General features: G+C 51.6%; 1 long non-coding RNA gene across 5 annotated transcripts in view; it reads right to left on the reverse strand.

Annotated features, from left to right (window-relative positions):
• The window catches only part of LOC111168492 (uncharacterized), a 254,501-nt gene that overhangs the window by 2,487 nt on the left and 234,138 nt on the right, over positions 1–17,876 (reverse strand). For 3 of the 5 annotated variants that reach the window (XR_016388086.1, XR_016388083.1, XR_016388082.1), the window contains one exon: positions 1–17,876. This exon is cut by the window's right edge. This is a non-coding gene — a long non-coding RNA (uncharacterized LOC111168492). The other 2 variants (XR_016388084.1, XR_016388085.1) reach the window with 2 other exon arrangements.

Below are 17,876 nucleotides of genomic sequence, written 5' to 3' on the forward strand. Positions count from 1 at the left end.
CTGGTCCAGTGGTTCTTCACCCGCGCCAGCCAACTGAAGCTCATCTGTCACTGTTCGTTAGCATCCCAGGGTGCACCAGGCTCCGCAAACAGATGCAGAAAGGAAATTCGATTCTCCTCCGAACCCTCTCTCCCACTAAGGCAGCACAATGGACAAAAGCCTTCCTTGGTGGCAGCAGAGATATTAGGAAGGAGGAGGGAAATGGCTTGTCAGGGAGGACAGCTCAGTGGTGGAATGTGTGACAGAGAAACATCTGTAGGTTAATGTGGTGGAAAGACCATGGAATGTTAGAATCAGGCTGCCCGGGACTCGGCTATCTCCCAGCCATGTGGTCTTCAGCAAGTCTCTTTATTTCCCTTTGTCTTAGTTTTTTCATCTGCAAAACTGGGATAAAATTACCATTAACCTCACACAGGCTTGTTGAAGGATTAAATGGGATAATGGATGCAAAAGCTCACTGTAAACGTCTAAATCCCTACACAAATGTTACTCTCACAGGGAGCTCTAGAAAACCATGCTGGATTCTAGACTTATGGGTTCCAGAATTAAAGGATAGATCTAGAAGAGAAGTTGGCAAATTTTTTTCCATAAGGGCTCAGATGGTAAATATTTTAGGCTTTGAGGGCCATGCTGTGACTAGTCAACTCTGCCATTGTTGCTCAAAAGCAGCCAGTGATAATACATAAATGAATGACCGTGGCTGTGTGCCAATAAAACTTTATTAACAAAAACAGGAAGTAAGCTGGAATTGGCCTATAAGCTGTGGTTTGCCAGCCCCTGGCCTAATACTGCCTTTGTAGAAAGCTGTTTTCTTTTTTTGAATGCTGCTTTTCTGCTCAGAATTTAAATCTGCTTCCTCTCCATCCTCCACCCCTTGCCCTGCCCACCTCCCACCCACTCAAACACATACCTACTTCTTTATCTGGACAACTTGTAAATCTTCTAGAGTCAGTAGAGTCCCCTCCTCCAAAAGCAAATAGCAATAATCCCTTGGCCTTTGTCTGCTTCCCTCATAGCCTATGAGATCCTTAGGGCAGCCAGCTCTGTCACCCCAGGCCCTAGGTCCTGGTAGAAGTTCAGTGGATCTTTGCAGAATGGATATAAGGAAAAACACAGCATCCAAGGGAACTGGGACATTGCCGTTCTCTCACGAGGTCTGTGAACTGGGGTCATTTCAGAACTCTTAGGTCTGGAGTCTTTCATCAGGAGCTGCTCCATCAGAGCTTCTAGAATAATCAGAAGGCAGAGTCACCTTTGCAGACCCAGGTCAACATACGCGCCTACCTCATGAGCCAAGGGGCTAACGTTCTCTCTTTGGAGGCATGCTGGAGCCCTGGGAAGCAGGCCGGATGAGCAGGAGGGGGTCAGTGCGGAGGGTCTGGCTCTGAGGTCGTGACAGTGTAGTAGCTACTCACTCTGCCCTCAGGGAGCCTCTGCCTCCACTAGCCTGGACAAGTGACATGACATGTGGAAGCTTCCAGAAGTGCAGCAGCCCTTTCAGAGTTCACATTTGCAAGCCTTCCTCCTCCTCCCCCTCCTGGGCAGAGCACACAGGCAGAATGGAGTTGTGTAACTCACCTCTGAGTCACACTTCCCCCTGCACAGTATTTGCTTTCTGCCTGACAAAGCCCAGTTTCCCCAGGACAGCCAGACAGGCTACTATTGTTCCAAAGTCAGGGCCCGGTGATGGGCTCTTCTGCCCCCAATACACCAGCTAAGACATCATTTTTCATTGCCACGTTGGGGGAGTAGACATGTGGGTGGGTGAGCATACAGGGTGGGAGTTCACGGGTACATGCAATGTTCATGCATGCGTTCACACATGGCATCCATGTGTCCTCAACAGTTTTGTGTGCTGCATAGGTGTGTGACCGGGGCCCATGTGCCCACGTGTGAGTATTCAGGCATATGCTTTCTTGTATATGCGAGGCTGTGTTGTTCCGACACGTGCCTGGGAATGTCTGCTGGTCGGGCATGTGCGTTTGTCTGGCTCTGTGCATGTCTTTAATTTAGGCCTCTGCTTCTCCTGGAAGAAACGATCAGTTCCGTCCTCTGGCCTCAGCAGATGAATATTTTATTACCTTGCTTTTGCCATGGCATTAGGCAGTTTTCCTATGAAAAGCCAGAGCGTGACACACTTCAGGGAGGTGGAGATGTGGGCTCTGATATTGGAGCACCAGCAAGGAAATCACCCCCTCCTGAAACGAAGCCCCAGAGGGCTCACAGACGCTGCCTGCTAGTGTCATTACGAACTGATGACTCAGCCAATTTTCCCCGGTCCCTCGATGGCGTTCTCTCTAAATACAAAGCCGGCACACCCATTTCACAGGAGGCGTGGGAGAACCCCCTCCTGCCCCTCCTGAAGCTAGCCTAAAGCAGTTTCATTTTTTCCCACCTACCTGGTCCTCCTGTGGAGGAAGTTGCTTATGTCCTGGGAGCCGAAGGTCACTGTATGATCCAGACGGCCAGCAGAAGGTCCTGACTTCTCCCACACCTTGGCATGGGGGTGAGGCAGCCACGTTGAGGAAAAGCCAGGCGACACTGGAGCCAGGAGGCCATGGAGACAGCATCTCCCAGCCACAGGGCCCTCCCAGCCCCCAGCCACGGAGTGACCCAGCCACACATTTCTCTGTAGCTGGGCTGCCAGGAGCAGTCCCTAAGACTAGGATTTGGGTGCAAGTAGTTTATCTGGGAAGTGACCCCAACCTAGGAGCACGGTGGGAACACAGGGAACAAGAGAGTAAATACAGACAAGCAAATTAAGCACGTATTAATGAAGAGGTATCTAGCTCATTCCCCCGGGGGCCGTCTGTGAGGCCGAGGGACTGAGGCGTATGCCCACCAACTCTTACCTCACCAGTCCAGGCTTGGCTGCCCCATAGGCAAAACTAGCACCCTCTGCTAGGCCAGGGGCGTAGGACTCTGCTGTTCCCCGGAGGGGCAAGTAGCCTCGCCCACATCTCTAGGTGGCAGGTGCTAACCCAGGCCCCCGGACCTCTCTCGGTTGCCCTCTGCGTCCTCCCTGGTCCTCGGATGGTGGTGGAAGCTCTCTAGGCTGCCCTCTCCAGAAGGGAGCAGGGATTCCCCGCTGGGCATGTGTGGGGCGGGGAATGCTCGGCCCCCGTTGGCTGTGAGTACCCCGTGGAAGCTCTTGGAGCCAGACATTCTGGAGCTCCTACTTTGTGTCAGGCCTTGTGCTTAGCACACATTATTTTATGTAATCTCCACAGCAATGCGATAAATTAGGTACAACTACCTGTGTTATACAGAGAAAGAAATTGAGGTTCTGAGATGCCCTCTCACCTCAGGTCACTCTGCCCAGAAGGGACAGAGATTTGTCTGGGCCGGTGCCCGTGGAGTGGGTCTTAACACATTTGCATCTACTTCCTACTGGTCTGTGAGCTCCTGGAGGGCAGGGCCTGACCCATTCCCTCCAAGCTCCTCCAGAGCCTGGAGCCTTGTCCACTGTGGGTGGTTATTAACTGGAGGCCCTTTCATCTCTTCGATTATCTATCTACCCAATCAGGAGTTACTGTGCCTTGGCCAACATCCAGTGGAAGGGCCTGTGAGCAGCTCCAGCCTCGGGCTTCAAGCCAGCCGCAATGGCCTTCCACACCACTCCAACCAAAGAGCTGAGTGTGGGTCTGCCCCGGTGGAAACAGGCAGGCAGTAGCGTCACATGGACTTGCGTTTAAAATTCACTCCCGCATGACCCAGCTGTGTGGTCCTAAGCAGGTTGCCTAGCGTCTCTGCACCTCTGTGTGCTCCAGTGGCGGATTCGGCCTCCCACACAGCATGCTATGAGGCTGGAATTCGAGAGAAGCATGTCAGACCCCTAGGTTGACTTTCAGGAAGCTCTTAGAGCTTATGGGTTCCACCCCGACCAGAATGTGAGCTTTCTCAGGGCAAGGAAAGGGGTTTATTTGTCTCTGTCGTGGCCACACCCATCCCAGGACCTAGCCCTGCATGGACGCGTGGGAAGTGGCAGTGCCGTTGAGCTGTCCTCAGTTCAATGGTGTTTATAAGGACTTGCCCTAACGCACAGGCTTCAACCAGAGGACGGACAGCTGAGTGTTTTGCAGCCAGGACTCCAGCCTGTGTGTGCAGCTCTTTGAAAGCACAGTGCTTCCCTTCTTCCCGTTTGTTTTTCTTTGGCCGCCCTCCTCCGTTCCACACCTGCAGTCAAAGGCTGCCAGGGCCAAGTCCCCAGCCTGCGCTGAGTGAGAGCTCAGGGCAGGGGGAAGAGCTGGAGGGCCTGCAGACGTAAGAATGAGGCAGGCCAGCTGTCAGGATGTTAGGCTTGTCTCCAGCTCCCTGGCCACTGCAGGGCCACACCCTGCCACCCAGCCCTGACCTCTCTTGCTAGCCTAGCTCTGCTGGGGTGGTGGTGCCATCTTTCAGCTGCCAGAACCCCGAGCTGGGGCCTCCATGGCAGCCCGTGCCTCCTCCTCCCCTCACATTGCTTTCTTCCTGACCCATCTCCCAAGTGTGTCCAGGGGTGGTCCCTCAGCCACCCTTCACTCCTCTCCTTCCCCGTCCTCTGTTTGGAGATGCTCACCCCTGCTCTAAGTTTTTTTGGTGCCACAATGCTTTTCTCTTTGCCCGTTCCCCTTTGATAAAATCCTTGTTTCTAGCTTCATTCTGTACCTTCATGACTGTGGATGGTGACGCACTGATAAGTCTGGCTCATCCGTGGGCTGTGGAGAAATTCCCACGTGGTACACACCATCCGTACATCAGGACCCATCCTGCCAAGTGATTGCTCCGTGTGCAGCCAGATCTCCGCTTGTTTCCTTGCTGCTTCTCCCAGTGCAGGATGCCTCTTTCTCCTCCACCACATCTGGGTGGATTGGGGAGCCGCTGAGCCCAGTTCTGCCCCGTTCACCCACTCCTCCTACAGCTGGGGGCTCACGTGTCAAGCCTGGCACCGGCGGCAGGCGCCACGGAGGGCAGACGACTAGCTAGGGGATGAAAACCTCTATTCAGGACAATATCAAATCCCTGGCTCCGGACAGAGAGACAGGTTTGCTCCCGGTCCGAGACATCGCCTGCAAAGCGAAAGCCGATACCAAGAGAGGAGCGTCTCGTTAATACGGGCTCTGTTCTTTTCACCTGGCAGGCCAAGCACAGCGGCTCACTTGTGCCTCTGAAATCCTAACTGGCTCCTGGCTGGGAGCTTTGGGAACTGCTTGGGAGACGTTAGGCAGAGTGTGCCAGGTGTACACCCAGCCAAGTCCCAATTCAGCCAGGGCAGGGACTAGAGAGAAAGACCCCTGGACGGCGGACCACACGCGCGCCATGCGGTCACTGTCAGGACGAGGCTGGAGCCACGTGCTCCAACCTCCCCAGTGTCCTTCAATTGCCTTTTCTTCCCCCCAGACTCCTTTCCAAGCGTATGCCATAAGGTGGGTAGAAAGGAATCATACAATATGGGTATGGAGGGCCATGAGTAATTCTTTCACTCTGTTTCTCAACTTTTTAGGGTCAAAGAAACCTCTCATAAACCTTGAATGCCATAGTCACTCTCCCGAGAAAAATGTACACCCCCAAATTGAGCATATAATTACATGGTATTCACAGACCCCCGAAGCCCCCCTTGGCTAGCTCCATGGGGTCCATGTTAAGAATATTTTCCAATGTCTCCTTCAACGGTTGGGAGAACGAAGGCCAAATAGGGCGACCTCACTTTCCCAGGAAAACAGCATGCTGCTGGCAGAGACTTGATCATACTTAAATTTTATTTGGTTAAAAATAAGTATGACAATTCACAGAATGTATTTTCCAAATAAGAAATATCAAACTAAGACAAGCCAGTGGGCTTGCACAGCATCACTAGTTTTTCTTCCATAGATCCCTTCTCTCCTTCCTCCACAGTGGAAGAAGTTTTAGATGGGCACATGGAAGCCTAAAATTCCCAGCGTCCCTTACAATTGTATGGTCTTGCCTCTAAGTTTGGCCAATGGCATGTTATCAGATTTCTAAGTCATATCTTTGAAAAGAACGGGTGCACCCCCTTCCTCCTTTCCCTTATCCCACTGGTTGGAATGCAGATGTGTCAGAGAGAGTTGGAGCAGCCATTCTGGGCCACGTGATCAAGGCTGGGTATTAAAGATGGCAGAGAAACAAGATAGAAGGAGTCTGGGTCTCTGACTATTGTGGAATCACCATAGCAGTCTGGGACTGCCTACCTGGTCTTTTATCTTCTTTCAGCCACTGATTTGAGTTTCTCTGCCATAGCATTAGAATCCAAATTTTAACTTACAATCTAAGAGACCAGAACATCCATAGATCCCACTTCCCACCTCATCCCGGTGGTCCCCAAGTCCCATCAGCAATGAGCATGACTATCTCTCTTTCCTCTTCTTCTCCACCCATTGCCACTACTCTGCTCTAGGCCATCTCCCTCTTGCCCCTGAACCACTCCAGGGATCCCCTGGTTGGTCTCTGCGTTATAGCCGTTCTGCCATCCAGTCCAAAGCACCTTTCCTGAAATGGACACCCAGACCGGACGCTCTACTCTTCAGCCCTTCAATGGCTCCTTGTTCCAGCAGAGTGAACCTCACCCCCCCGCAGTCTGGCCCCTCAGCCTGCCTCACCAGCCCCAACTATTGCCACTTCCTTTACGTACCCTCTGCTCCCAAAACATGGAATTGCTTGCCCTTTTCCAAGCACCCTGCAGCCTCAGAAGCCTTTCCACCATCTCCTGGACAGCCTGGTGTGTTCATCCTTCAAGGCTGACCTCCTTGGCCAGCCCACCCAGCACCCCCTCCTGCGCACCCCCCGCTACCCTGTCCACACCTCCATTACAACCTGTAACCGTGTCATTGTTATTGTCCGTCCCCCGTGCATGACTTTCACTGCCAGAGAACTAGAATGGCTCCCCTAGGTGCCCACCACACAGCGGGGATAGAGGCTCTGCTCAACAAAGCTGTTGAATAGAAATGTATTTGCTGGAATAAGAGCTAGAGCTCAGCTTCCCTGACGCCTCTCTCAGGGCCCAGTCTGCTTTGTGGGGCTCTATCACCCTGGTGAGGAATTTACTCCTTCCTTCCTGCCCTCTTTCCCTCCTGTATTTCCTCTTTCTGTGAGCATAAGCCCAGTGCCCTCGTGATGCTGGTAGAAAGAGCAGAAGAACCGCTGAGTATTTGTAGAATTCATGAACACATGCATTTAGTGAGTGAGTATTTTATTTTACATTTTTGCTGGTCTCTGTGCTGGGCACTGTGAACACAGATGTGGAGAAGGCCCCAACCTGCCCTCCGGGCCTTTCCCAGCCTGAGAGCTCAGAGGAAGCGCCGGCTGTGGAGGACGTGGAGGCATCAGCTCCCCAGCACCTCGTGGGTGGGTCTCTGTAACATTTGCTTTTGCCTGAGAGATGCAACAGGACTCGAGGAACTGGTCTTTCCCGATCCCATGGGCGGACTGGAAGAGGTGAGAGGTGGAGTGATCCGAGCCTTCTGGCAATGTGATGAAGTCATTTGCAGAAAGACAGGTTTGTTCTGACTCGAGTGTTTTTCCACATGACTTCATCCCCCAGCAGGCTATGCTTGGGCCTTAGTTTGCGATGGGCCCCAGCCCCGGCTACCTGGAGAGAATGGCCCCGATCCCTTCCCCGGGCAGCTGTGCCAGGACAAGCTGAGTCGCCTGCTGCCCTGTGAATGGCCCAATCGTGGGCAGCACCCACCATGGCAGGAAGAGGCTACAAGAAGCCTGAACTAAGTACTGCAGGGGCTCCAATAAGTGGGTGCTCAACCCTGTGGTCAGGATGGGGTGAAAACTTCTCAAAAAGGGACTCTTGAGTTGGGTCTTAAAAGATGAGAAGCAGTTTTCAAAACAAAACCAGAGGAAAGGGCATTCCAGGCAGGGGGATAAAAGAGGCTGACTCAGACATCTATTAAGATGCATCCAGGAGCTGGAGGAATCAGGCTCCCGGACTTCAGACTATACTACAAAGCTACAGTAATCAAGAGAGTATGGTACTGGCACAAAAAGAGAAATATAGATCAATGGAACAGGATAGAAAGTCCAGAGATAAACCCACATACATATGGTCACCTTATCTTTGATAAAGGAGGCAGGAATATACAATGGAGAAAAGATAGCCTCTTCAATAAGTGGTGCTGGGAAAACTGGACAGCTACATGTAAAAGAATGAAATTAGAACACTTCCTAACACCATACACAAAAATAAGCTCAAAATGGATTAAAGACCTAAATGTAAGGCCAGACACTATAAAACTCTTAGAGGAAAACATAGGCAGAGCACTCTATGACATAAATCACAGCAAGATCCTTTTTGACCCACCTCCTAGAGAAGTGGAAATAAAAACAAAAATAAACAAATGGGACCTAACGAAACTTAAAAGCTTTTGCACAGCAAAGGAAACCATAAACAAGATGAAAAGACAACCCTCAGAATGGGAGAAAATACTTGCAAATGAAGCAACTGACAAAGGATTAATCTCCAAAATTTGCAAGCAGCTCATGCAGCTCAATAACAAAAAAACAAACAACCCAATCCAAAAATGGGCAGAAGACCTAAATAGACATTTCTCCAAAGAAGATATACAGAATGCCAACAAACACATGAAAGAATGCTCAACATCATTAATCATTAGAGACATGCAAATCAAAACTACAATGAGATATCATCTCACACTGGTCAGAATGGCCATCATCAAAAAATCTAGAAACAATAAATGCTGGAGAGGGTGTGGAGAAAAGGGAACCCTCTTGCACTGTTGGTGGGAATGTAAATTGATACAGCCACTATGGAGAACAGTATGGAGGTTCCTTAAAAAACTAAAAATAGAACTACCATATGACCCAGCAATCCCACTACTGGGCATATACCCTGAGAAAACCATAATTCATAAAGTCATGTACCACAATATTAATTGCAGCTCTATTTACAATAGCCAGGACATGGAAGCAAACTAAGTGTGCATCAACAGATGAATGGATAAAGAAGATGTGGCACATATATACAATGGAATATTACTCAGCCATAAAAAGAAATGAAATTGAGTTATTTGTAGTGAGGTGGATGGACCTAGGGTCTGTCATACAGAGTGAAGTAAGTCAGAAAGAGTAAAACAAATACCGTATGCTAACATATATATGGAATCTAAAAAACCAAAAAACAAAATTGTCATGAGGAACCTAGGGGCAAGACGGGAATAAAGACGCAGACCTACTAGAGAATGGACTTGAGGACACGGGGAGGGGGAGGGGTAAGCTGAGACAAAGTGAGAGAGAGGCATGGACATATATACACTACCAAACATAAGGTAGATAGCTAGTGGGAAGCAGTCGCATAGCACAGGGAGATCAGCTCGGTGCTTTGTGACCAGCTAGAGGGGTGGGTTAGGGAGGGTAGGGGGGAGGCAGATGCAAAAGGGGAGAGATATGGGGCTATATGTATATGTATAACTGATTCACTTTGTTATAAAGCAGAAACTAACACACCATTGTAAAGCAATTATACTCCAATAAAAATGTTAAAAATATTCTAATCACAATAAAAAAAGGAGGCAGTGAAAATTAAATACAAGTAAAAAAAAAAAAGATGCATCCAGTGCAAACCAGGGAGACCCCAAGAGCAGTGGTATCTGCAGAGGGGCATGTCATCGCTACCTAAGAGCAGCATGGTCCCAGGGTTATATGGAGGCCCAACAATGCCCGCAAAGACCCAGACTCACCCACATTTCTGCTCAGCCTTCCTTAGTGTACTGGCTTTTTGTTCATTGTGTGTTATCACATGATAAAAAGATGGCTGCTGAGGCTCCAAACATCACATCCGCTCACAACCATGTTCCAGAGGGGAAGAAGAGGATGGGGAGACTCAAGGGAATGCTTCCACTTTCTGTCCTGAAGCTCTCTGGCATATATCCCTGTCTAAGCCTGTTCGGGCTGCTATAACAAAGTATCATAGACTGGGTGGCTTATAACTACAGAAATTTCTTTCTCACATTTCTGAAGGCTGAAAGTCTGAGATCAGGGTGCCAACACGATCAGGTTCTGATGAGAGCCCTCTTCTGGTTGCAGATGGCCAACTTCTTATTATATCCTCACGTGGTGGAAAGAGGGAGAGAGAGCTCTCTGGGGTCCCTTTTATAAGGACACTTATCCCATTCATGGGGGCTCCACCCTCATGACCTAATCACCTCCCAAAGACCCCCACCTCCTAATACCATCAAGGGTATTAGGTTAGGGTTTCAACATATGAATTTGAGGGGGCCACAAACATTCAGTCCATAGCGATCCCCTATTCTCACTGACTTTGTCATTGGGCTGGTCACCACCACCTGTGAGGAAGACTGGGGAAGTGCCTGGCAAAGGGGATTAAGATAACCATGCTTTGTTTACACTGGGGCTGCTGAGGGACTGGGTACCACAGTGTCTGCCCACCACTCCCACAGCATCAGAGCTTTGCTAGCAGGGAACACAGCTGGTTGGAAGAGAGGAATGGCCGTCAGGTCGGCAACGAGCAGGGCTGTCACATGTGTCACGTGTTGGTAAGCGTGAATTTCCGTGGGGCTCAATGTAGTGAAGATGGCAGGAGAGGAGCTGGCCAGACAAGAATTTGAATAGAAAGATTAGGGTCTGGGGCTTTAAACTAAGAGCAGCCCATCCAAGAGCTCTGGACCTGAGGTTGGTTCGTGTTTTAGAACTAGAACTCTGCCAGCAGCGAGCACTATCTGGGGGGACAGAGATACCCCAAGGATGGTCGTGTCATTGTCACTTTCCATCTGGGCAAGTCTGTGTGGGTCCCTGAGAGTAGGGGCGGCATTCATGTCACTGTCCTTAGTGCCTTCCACAGCGCTGCTCCTACCGAAAAGGATGGCTGACTGAGTGAATGAATGAATGAGTGAGTGAGTGAAATTCACAGCCTCTCCTAGCATCAGCTCCCTCCTCTGTATCCTGGGATCAATAATAGCAGTTCTTGTCTCGCAGGGCTGCTGGGAGAATCAGATGAGCTGACGGCTGCCACAGTGCTTAACAAACGGGAAGGCAGCGGGCAGAGAGGGGGAGGCAGATAGGGAATGTGGGTCGCCTCGAACCCACACGATGCCAAGCACAGGCCCCCGCCTGCTGGCACCACTCACCTCCTGACCGCATGGAACTGCCTGGAGGGGCCTGAATGGCCGTCTGGGATTTTCAGAAAAGAAAGCAAGGCGACGCCCAGTGGGTCCTGCCAAAGACAGTGATGGGAGAGTGATGAGGATAAACAGCTGTCTGTCTCTGGTAACGCAATTAGGAGCTAAAATATTAAACGCTTTACGGCAGGACATATATCTCCCACGTAAGGAGCTGCCTCTTGCAAAAGCAAGCATTGTCCAGGCGGGAGGCAGGCAGGCAGGCCCACATCTCAGACCCAGCAGCCTCTGAAAAGGGCAACGACCTCACATTCCATCATCATTTGGGGAGCTCCTCTTACTTCCTCATCACCATCATTGCAGTTACCATTTACTGAGTGACTACTGTGTGCGCGGAGCACTGTCAGAGACTAGCCTGTAGGCTGAACCACTTTTTTTTTTCAAGGGAAAAATATGGGATAAGGGAGATACGCAGAAACCAAACTCAAAGATATTAAGTAACTCGCCTACCGTCAGCCACCTCGCGAGAGGCAAAGCTCCTTGGCACGTACTGTCCTTTGCAGGAAGCCAGCACAGAAGCTGGAGATGGAGTGACTTAGTAAGTGGGGAGGATGAGATTTGGCTTGTCCTGGGATGTCCCACAGAGCAGGTGCCCTGCTGTGCCCCTGGTGTCCCAGGTGCTGGGATAGATGGACGTGAGACTGATTTGGATGTGAAACACACAGATTTCCTGGTTGTCTGTGTCTCAGGGAAAGGTCTGTCTCGCCATCTCTTTACTTTGATGGTGAATGACTGATTAATGGGCTTTGAGTTGACACAGATTTGTGGTGAGAATGGTGGAATTTCAGGCATCAGCGAAGAGTCAGGGCACCTCATAGCACTTCTGAGGCAGCCAAACACTTCTGGGCATGTGTTTTCAGAGCCCTGTCTATGTCTAAATCAGGGTCACTGCTGATTCTTGTTGGGGGGTTCAGGAGGAAAATCATGCAGCCCTCACACGAGGTTAGAGGATGTTTGCCAAAGTCCACTTGCATTCATCATCTCATTTTCTTGTCAAAAGAACCTTGTGAGAGAAATGCAATTTCAACCCATTTTATAGATATGGAAACTGATGGCATGTGTGGCCCAAGAGACAGAACGCATGTTTGCTGAGCACTTGCTATGCACTAAGCTTTGGCTGTAACAAACAGAAGGATGGGTGTGTGCAAAGGCCCTGAGGTAGGAAGGACCTGCCATGTTTCTGGAGCTGAGAAGTGGCCAGTGTGTCTGTGGGAAGGTGAGCAAGGCCCCCCTACACTTGCAAGGGCCCCTAGGATGTGCTGTGCCTTCTGGTGGGTATCTGACTTTGGTCTAGAGCCCTCTCCATGCATCCGGAGGACGTGGTCAGCCCCGGCTTTGAGCAGCAGCCCCATCTTGCTGCTAGGAAGCCCCCCTCTCTGCCTGCCCCCCTCATCTGTCAGAATCCCCCAGTGTGCACAGAGCCACAACACTGTGGCCCCGTGCTCCCTGCCGGGTGTGGTCCCTTCACCTCTCCTGGCGCCCCTCCTTGTGTCTGCCTCCATCTCTAACTGGCAGCATTCCTAGAAGCCAGTGGGTGGGTGCTGAGGGGCCAGCCGAGGGAGGGCTGTGCAGGTTTCCACGAGCGTTACATCTGGAGAGGGAGACCGGAATGTTTGTGTCTGAAATTTAGCTAATATCCCAGGAATTTATCCTGGCGTTTCAGAGGGTTCCTAGGGGGACTGCAAAGCTGGGATGTCTGGGTTCTGGGGGCGGGCTGGCCTTGCTCAAAGCCTCTTTGTCTACATGGCTCTGCCTGTGTCGATCTGGCTCTGCATCTGTGTGTCTTTGTGTGTGTATCTTTCTGTTTAGAGTCGATGTGTGCATCTCTGTGCATGCCAGTGTGTGTCTGGGTGTGGGTGTGTGTCTGTGTGTGCCTGTGTGTGTGTGTTGTATCTGTGTGTGTCTCTGTGTGGGTCAGTGTGTGTGTGTATCTGAGACACACACACTGTTTGTCGGCGTCACAGTGTCTCTCGGTTTCTTAGTGTGTTGGTGGGTCACCACAGGCCTGCCTATGTACCCGTCCCTCTCTGAGCTGTGCCTCTACAAAGAGGTAACTCTCTCTGGGACTCTGGACTTCTGCTTTTGTCTCTCCCTCACCACCCTTGGGCTGGGGCTGGACCTCGCCCTCCCTGTGAGTAGCGAGTGGACAGTAGGGAGAAAAGAGAAAGAGTAAGTAAGAGGTAGGGGTGGGAGGGAAGGAAAGAGTCAGAGAAACAGGCTCCTCTGTGAGTCTGTGTGGGTCTGAGTGTGTCTGTGTGTGCACACATGTGTGTATGCATGTGTGTGTGCATGGCTGCCTGGCCGGGAAAGAGTCCTCGCAGGCCAAGCCTTGCTTTCAGCACCACCACAGAGAGACCTGAGATGCCCTCAAGCTATATTTTGGTTCTCTGGACTCTGCAGCCGGAGCCATGACCCACCCTCCTGCCCTCGCCCCTCCACCCATTTGGTCACAAGGCATTTCAGCATACATTCTCCAGCTGAGTCAGCCTCTCCCCTCGGCGCCCGCAATACCTTTGCCTCTACCCCCCATAGCCTACTGCTCTGCCCTGCACCCCCCCCCAAGTCCTGTACACAGCCACGGCCACATCACACTCCCTGGAGCATCTCACGGCTCCCTGCTCAAAGACCATGCAGACACCGCCACTGAATGATCAGACTTTGTGGAACCAAACCTACCGCTTCTGCCAGGAAGTCCCCCTGGACACCCCAGCCCGGGGAGAAGCCTCTTCCACCTGATCCCCTTGCATTTTGCCTGCATGCCTCTGTGACTGTCACCCTTTGGGCTCTAGGTGTCCACCTCACCGACTCCTCTCTCCCTGTAGACAGGAAGGGACAGAGCAGGATTCAGCTCTGGTTTCCCACCACGTGGTCCACTGCCTGGAACTCAGTAATCTCCACTATACCGGTCCCTGGACCAGTAGATCACTCCCAGGGCCTTCTAAGGTAGATAAAGAAGCTGGGGGACTTGATTTTCCACAGTTCCCTGACAGCCACTGTGTTCTGTGTCTCCTTTAATGTATCACCACCTCTCAGAAACACAGCACTCCAATGCCCACCTCCAAACTCCTAAGTGGGCCGAGGCACCCTGGCCCCTCAAATGCGCTCAGCATCCTTAAAGCCCAGGTGCAGGTCACCTCCCAGCAACGCTGCTCACAACCTGGCTTGCTGGCCTCGCAGCCCCCCAGAGCCTCCACTGAACAGTGAGGCACCCCTCAGGGCCCTCCGACTCCATCAGGGGATCTCATCACCCCACCACTCTGAAAACATCTCAAACACATGGGTAGTCTCTTTATCTTAAATTTTTTATTTTTCATGGGGTGTATTAGTTGCCTAGGGCTGTGGTAACAAATTACCACAGATTGGGTGGCTTAAGTAGAAGTGTATTCTCATACGGTTCCAAAAGCCAGAAGTCTAAAACCAAGGTATCGGTGGGGCCTCAGTTCTCCCCGAGGCTCCAGGGAGAACCCTTCCTCGCCTCTTCCAGATTCTGGTGGTCACTAGCAATCCTTGACGTCAAGTTCCTGGGCTTGTAGACGCATCACTGCAGTCTCTGCCTCTCTCCTCACCAGGCTTTCTCCCTGGGGCTCTCTGTGTCTCAGATCTCTAGCTCCTTATAAGGACACCAGTCAGTGGATTTAGGGCCCACCCTAAGTCCAGATGATCTCATCTCAAGATTCTTAACTTAATTACATCTGCAAAGGCCCTATTCCCAAATAAGGGAATATTCCACATTCACAGGTACTGGGGGTTAGGACTTGGGCATATCTTTTGAGGAGACACAATTCCGCCCACTTCGTGGAGTTATCATGCTAGAAACTCAGAAAGACCTCTTTGGCCTAAACAGCTGATGGTAACAAGTAACAGGCTGCAGGGTTGTCTGGGTTGGAGGTGACCTAACGCACTTGGTGATAGATACCCCACATGATCTGCATGTCGGCTGAAACATCTGCAGGGACAGGTAGCACATCACCCGCTGGGCACGCCAGCTGGCGAGAGAGCCTGGGTGACTGGTGAGGCTGTCAGGGAGCCTCGGAAGGAAGGATGATCATGCACTCAAGACTCCTCCCCCTTTCCTGAATACGTGCGGCTCCTGTGCTTTTTGACATCCAATCAAAGAGTAGATCCTGGCAAAATGAAGAAGAATAGCTCAGGGGGTAAAAGTACTTCCAGGCCTTCGGAAGCAAGGCTCTCCCCAGGACATGACCGTGAGCTGTGCAGTGGCAGAGTCCTGATTGCAGATCTCTGTGCTAATCCACGCTTACAGAACGGCCCTGAGGGAGGCCAGCCTTCTGGCTCTCTGGGCGTCACCTATGTGGTGGAATCACCAATGCTGGCCCTACATGTCTCAAGGTCACTGCAAGGCCCACGTAACCTATGGACCCGAGCCACTGTGTGCCTGTGAAGGCCAAGGCTATGCTCATGGTAAGGGAAATTGCAACATCTGGGGCCCAGCAGGAGCACAGCAGGCAGCTTGCTTCTTATGAGTTCCTTAACCCCCAGGAGCTCTGAAAGGCGGGAAAACAGGCAGGCTCGTGGCATTATTGTGCACCTACTACGTGCCAGGCATTCTGCGAGGCCATGGCCTGCAGGATCTCATTTAACTGTGCAGAGCGTTCTGCCCGGCACAGGGGTTAGGAAACCCATGTTTTTTCACAAGAGGAAAGTGGAGCATAAAAACTGACCAAAGTCATGTCACCAGAAGACTTTTGAGTGTCTACAAAGAAGTCGCCAAAAAGTGGCTTGAGGTGCGAGCCAGTGTGATGAGGGTTTAGAAGCTCAAGTTCATTCTGAGACCTGGATAGACGTTCTGGAGCCAAAAATAAATAAGCCACTGATTTCCCTGGAGGGGACTCAGGCCACCTTACATTATTTCATTGGCATAACAGCTGCATTTTATCATTCCTCAGAAATCCATAAAAGGGTTGGAAAATGCTGGTGCTTGTGGGGAAAATAGATGAGCATTTCAATTTAATTGTGGGCCCCCACTGCTCTGTGATGGGGCCTTGAGATATCACTTATGGGGCCTTGGGGTCCCATGTAGAGCGGTGGAGAGAAATGTTTCACCTCCAGGGCTCCAGTCCTCATGAGTGATCTCTTCTGCCCAGCCTTTGGCCCCAGGCCCACCCTGACCACACCTTCCTCTGGCTTCCTGCCCCAGCCAGGGAGTTCCTTGCAGGAGGCTGAGTTCTCCCAGCCATCCCGGGCCTGCCAATGGTCACTCCTGCAGGATCTGTCCCTTCCCTCCCAATAAGGGCCTTGCTGGGTATTCCCAACTCATCCTTCTTAGCTAGAACAACCAGGCTGAGCTTCAAACTTCAAGGTTAGGCTTTGGCCTGGCCTCAGGTACTAACTGTGAATCGCACAACGCCCACGTCGTCGAGTGTGCAAGAGACTCAGGAACTCACGAGAGCTTCATTGTTCTACAACCTCCATGAGCATGTAAATCACCCGGGGCCCTGGAAAAGCACAGATTTTGATCCAGGGGCCTGAGATTCAGCCCTTCCAGCAGGGCTCTCGATGCTGACGCTTGGTGGACCCCACCTTGAGTCACAAGGCTCTTGGTCATAGATTAGGTGAACTGAGGCCCAGAAAGGGGCAGAGAGTTGCCTGAGGTTGCACCATGAACGAGAGGGGCTGAGAGGGACCCCACCCGCTGTTCTGCCCCCTGTTCCATGGTTCACACTCTCAAATGCCTCAGGGATTGCAAAAGCAGAGAGACAGGTGCCAGCACTCCTCTCTAGGGCTGCCTGCCTTGCACACTTCATGTGGCAGGGACCCAGCCTTCCTGCTCCCAAATGCTGGGGCCAGAGCAGGTCACTTCCAGTCCCAGCCCCGTTCAGGAGAGGGGTCCAAGGCAGCAGACGGCGCTCTCTGAAAGGCAGCCTGGAGAATGTGGGCATTATGATCTGGCAAACTTGGGTACCAACGCCAGCTCCATGCACTCTGGACTGTAACCTCTCCCAGTCTCAGTTTCCTTACATGTAAAGTGGAGACATTAATGGCACAGACCCCACAGAAATGTTGTGCTCACGGAATGAGATGCAGGGGCCATTCCCTGGTAAAGGGCAGTGGCTCAGCCAAGTGGGGCCCCTCTCCTGGTGCCTGTCCTCCTGATTGCTGCTCTACACACCCTGCCCACTGCCAGGAACTCTTAGGTGCTGCTGACACTGCCCACGGTCCATTTGGTACTAAGAGCCCTTTACCCTGGCTGGGTCTCCTTTCCTACCTTCTCCTTTTTACTTAAGCTCTGGCTTTTCCAGCAGACATCTGGCTCCAGAGCAGCAGCTTCTCAGCAGACCATGTAAGGATGGAAGTTCAGATTCGAGCTTCACTAGACTGGAAGTGGCTTCCTGGGCCACTATGGCCGGAGAGGAGCTCTGAGACAAGTCCACATCTGGGGGAAGAAAGTGCTGTGATCAGTTAGCGATGTCTGCCCTGGGCTCAGAAGTGGGGAGTGATGGCGTGAGTGCGCGCCACCCCTTGCAGAGCGGCCATGCCTTTCAGGCAGCTCTTCACCGTCCACTTTCTTATTCAATGACTGCTCAAAGGCACACTGTGACGTCACCAGTGGCACCCCCATATGGTAGGTGAGAGAATCTGAGACATAGGGAGGCGATGTGACCTGCCCAGAGTCCCCAGCAAGCCCCAAACGTAGGACTAGAGCCCAGTTGCGCCTGAGCCCCCTTCTCATGTTTTGCCTGCTGGCCTCATTTCTCC

Source organism: Delphinapterus leucas, chromosome 16 (genome assembly GCF_059928025.1).
Source record: "Delphinapterus leucas isolate spDelLeu-1000000601 "Yukka" chromosome 16, BTC_Dleu_Yukka2, whole genome shotgun sequence".
In the NCBI taxonomy this organism is placed as follows: Eukaryota; Metazoa; Chordata; class Mammalia; order Artiodactyla; family Monodontidae; genus Delphinapterus; species Delphinapterus leucas.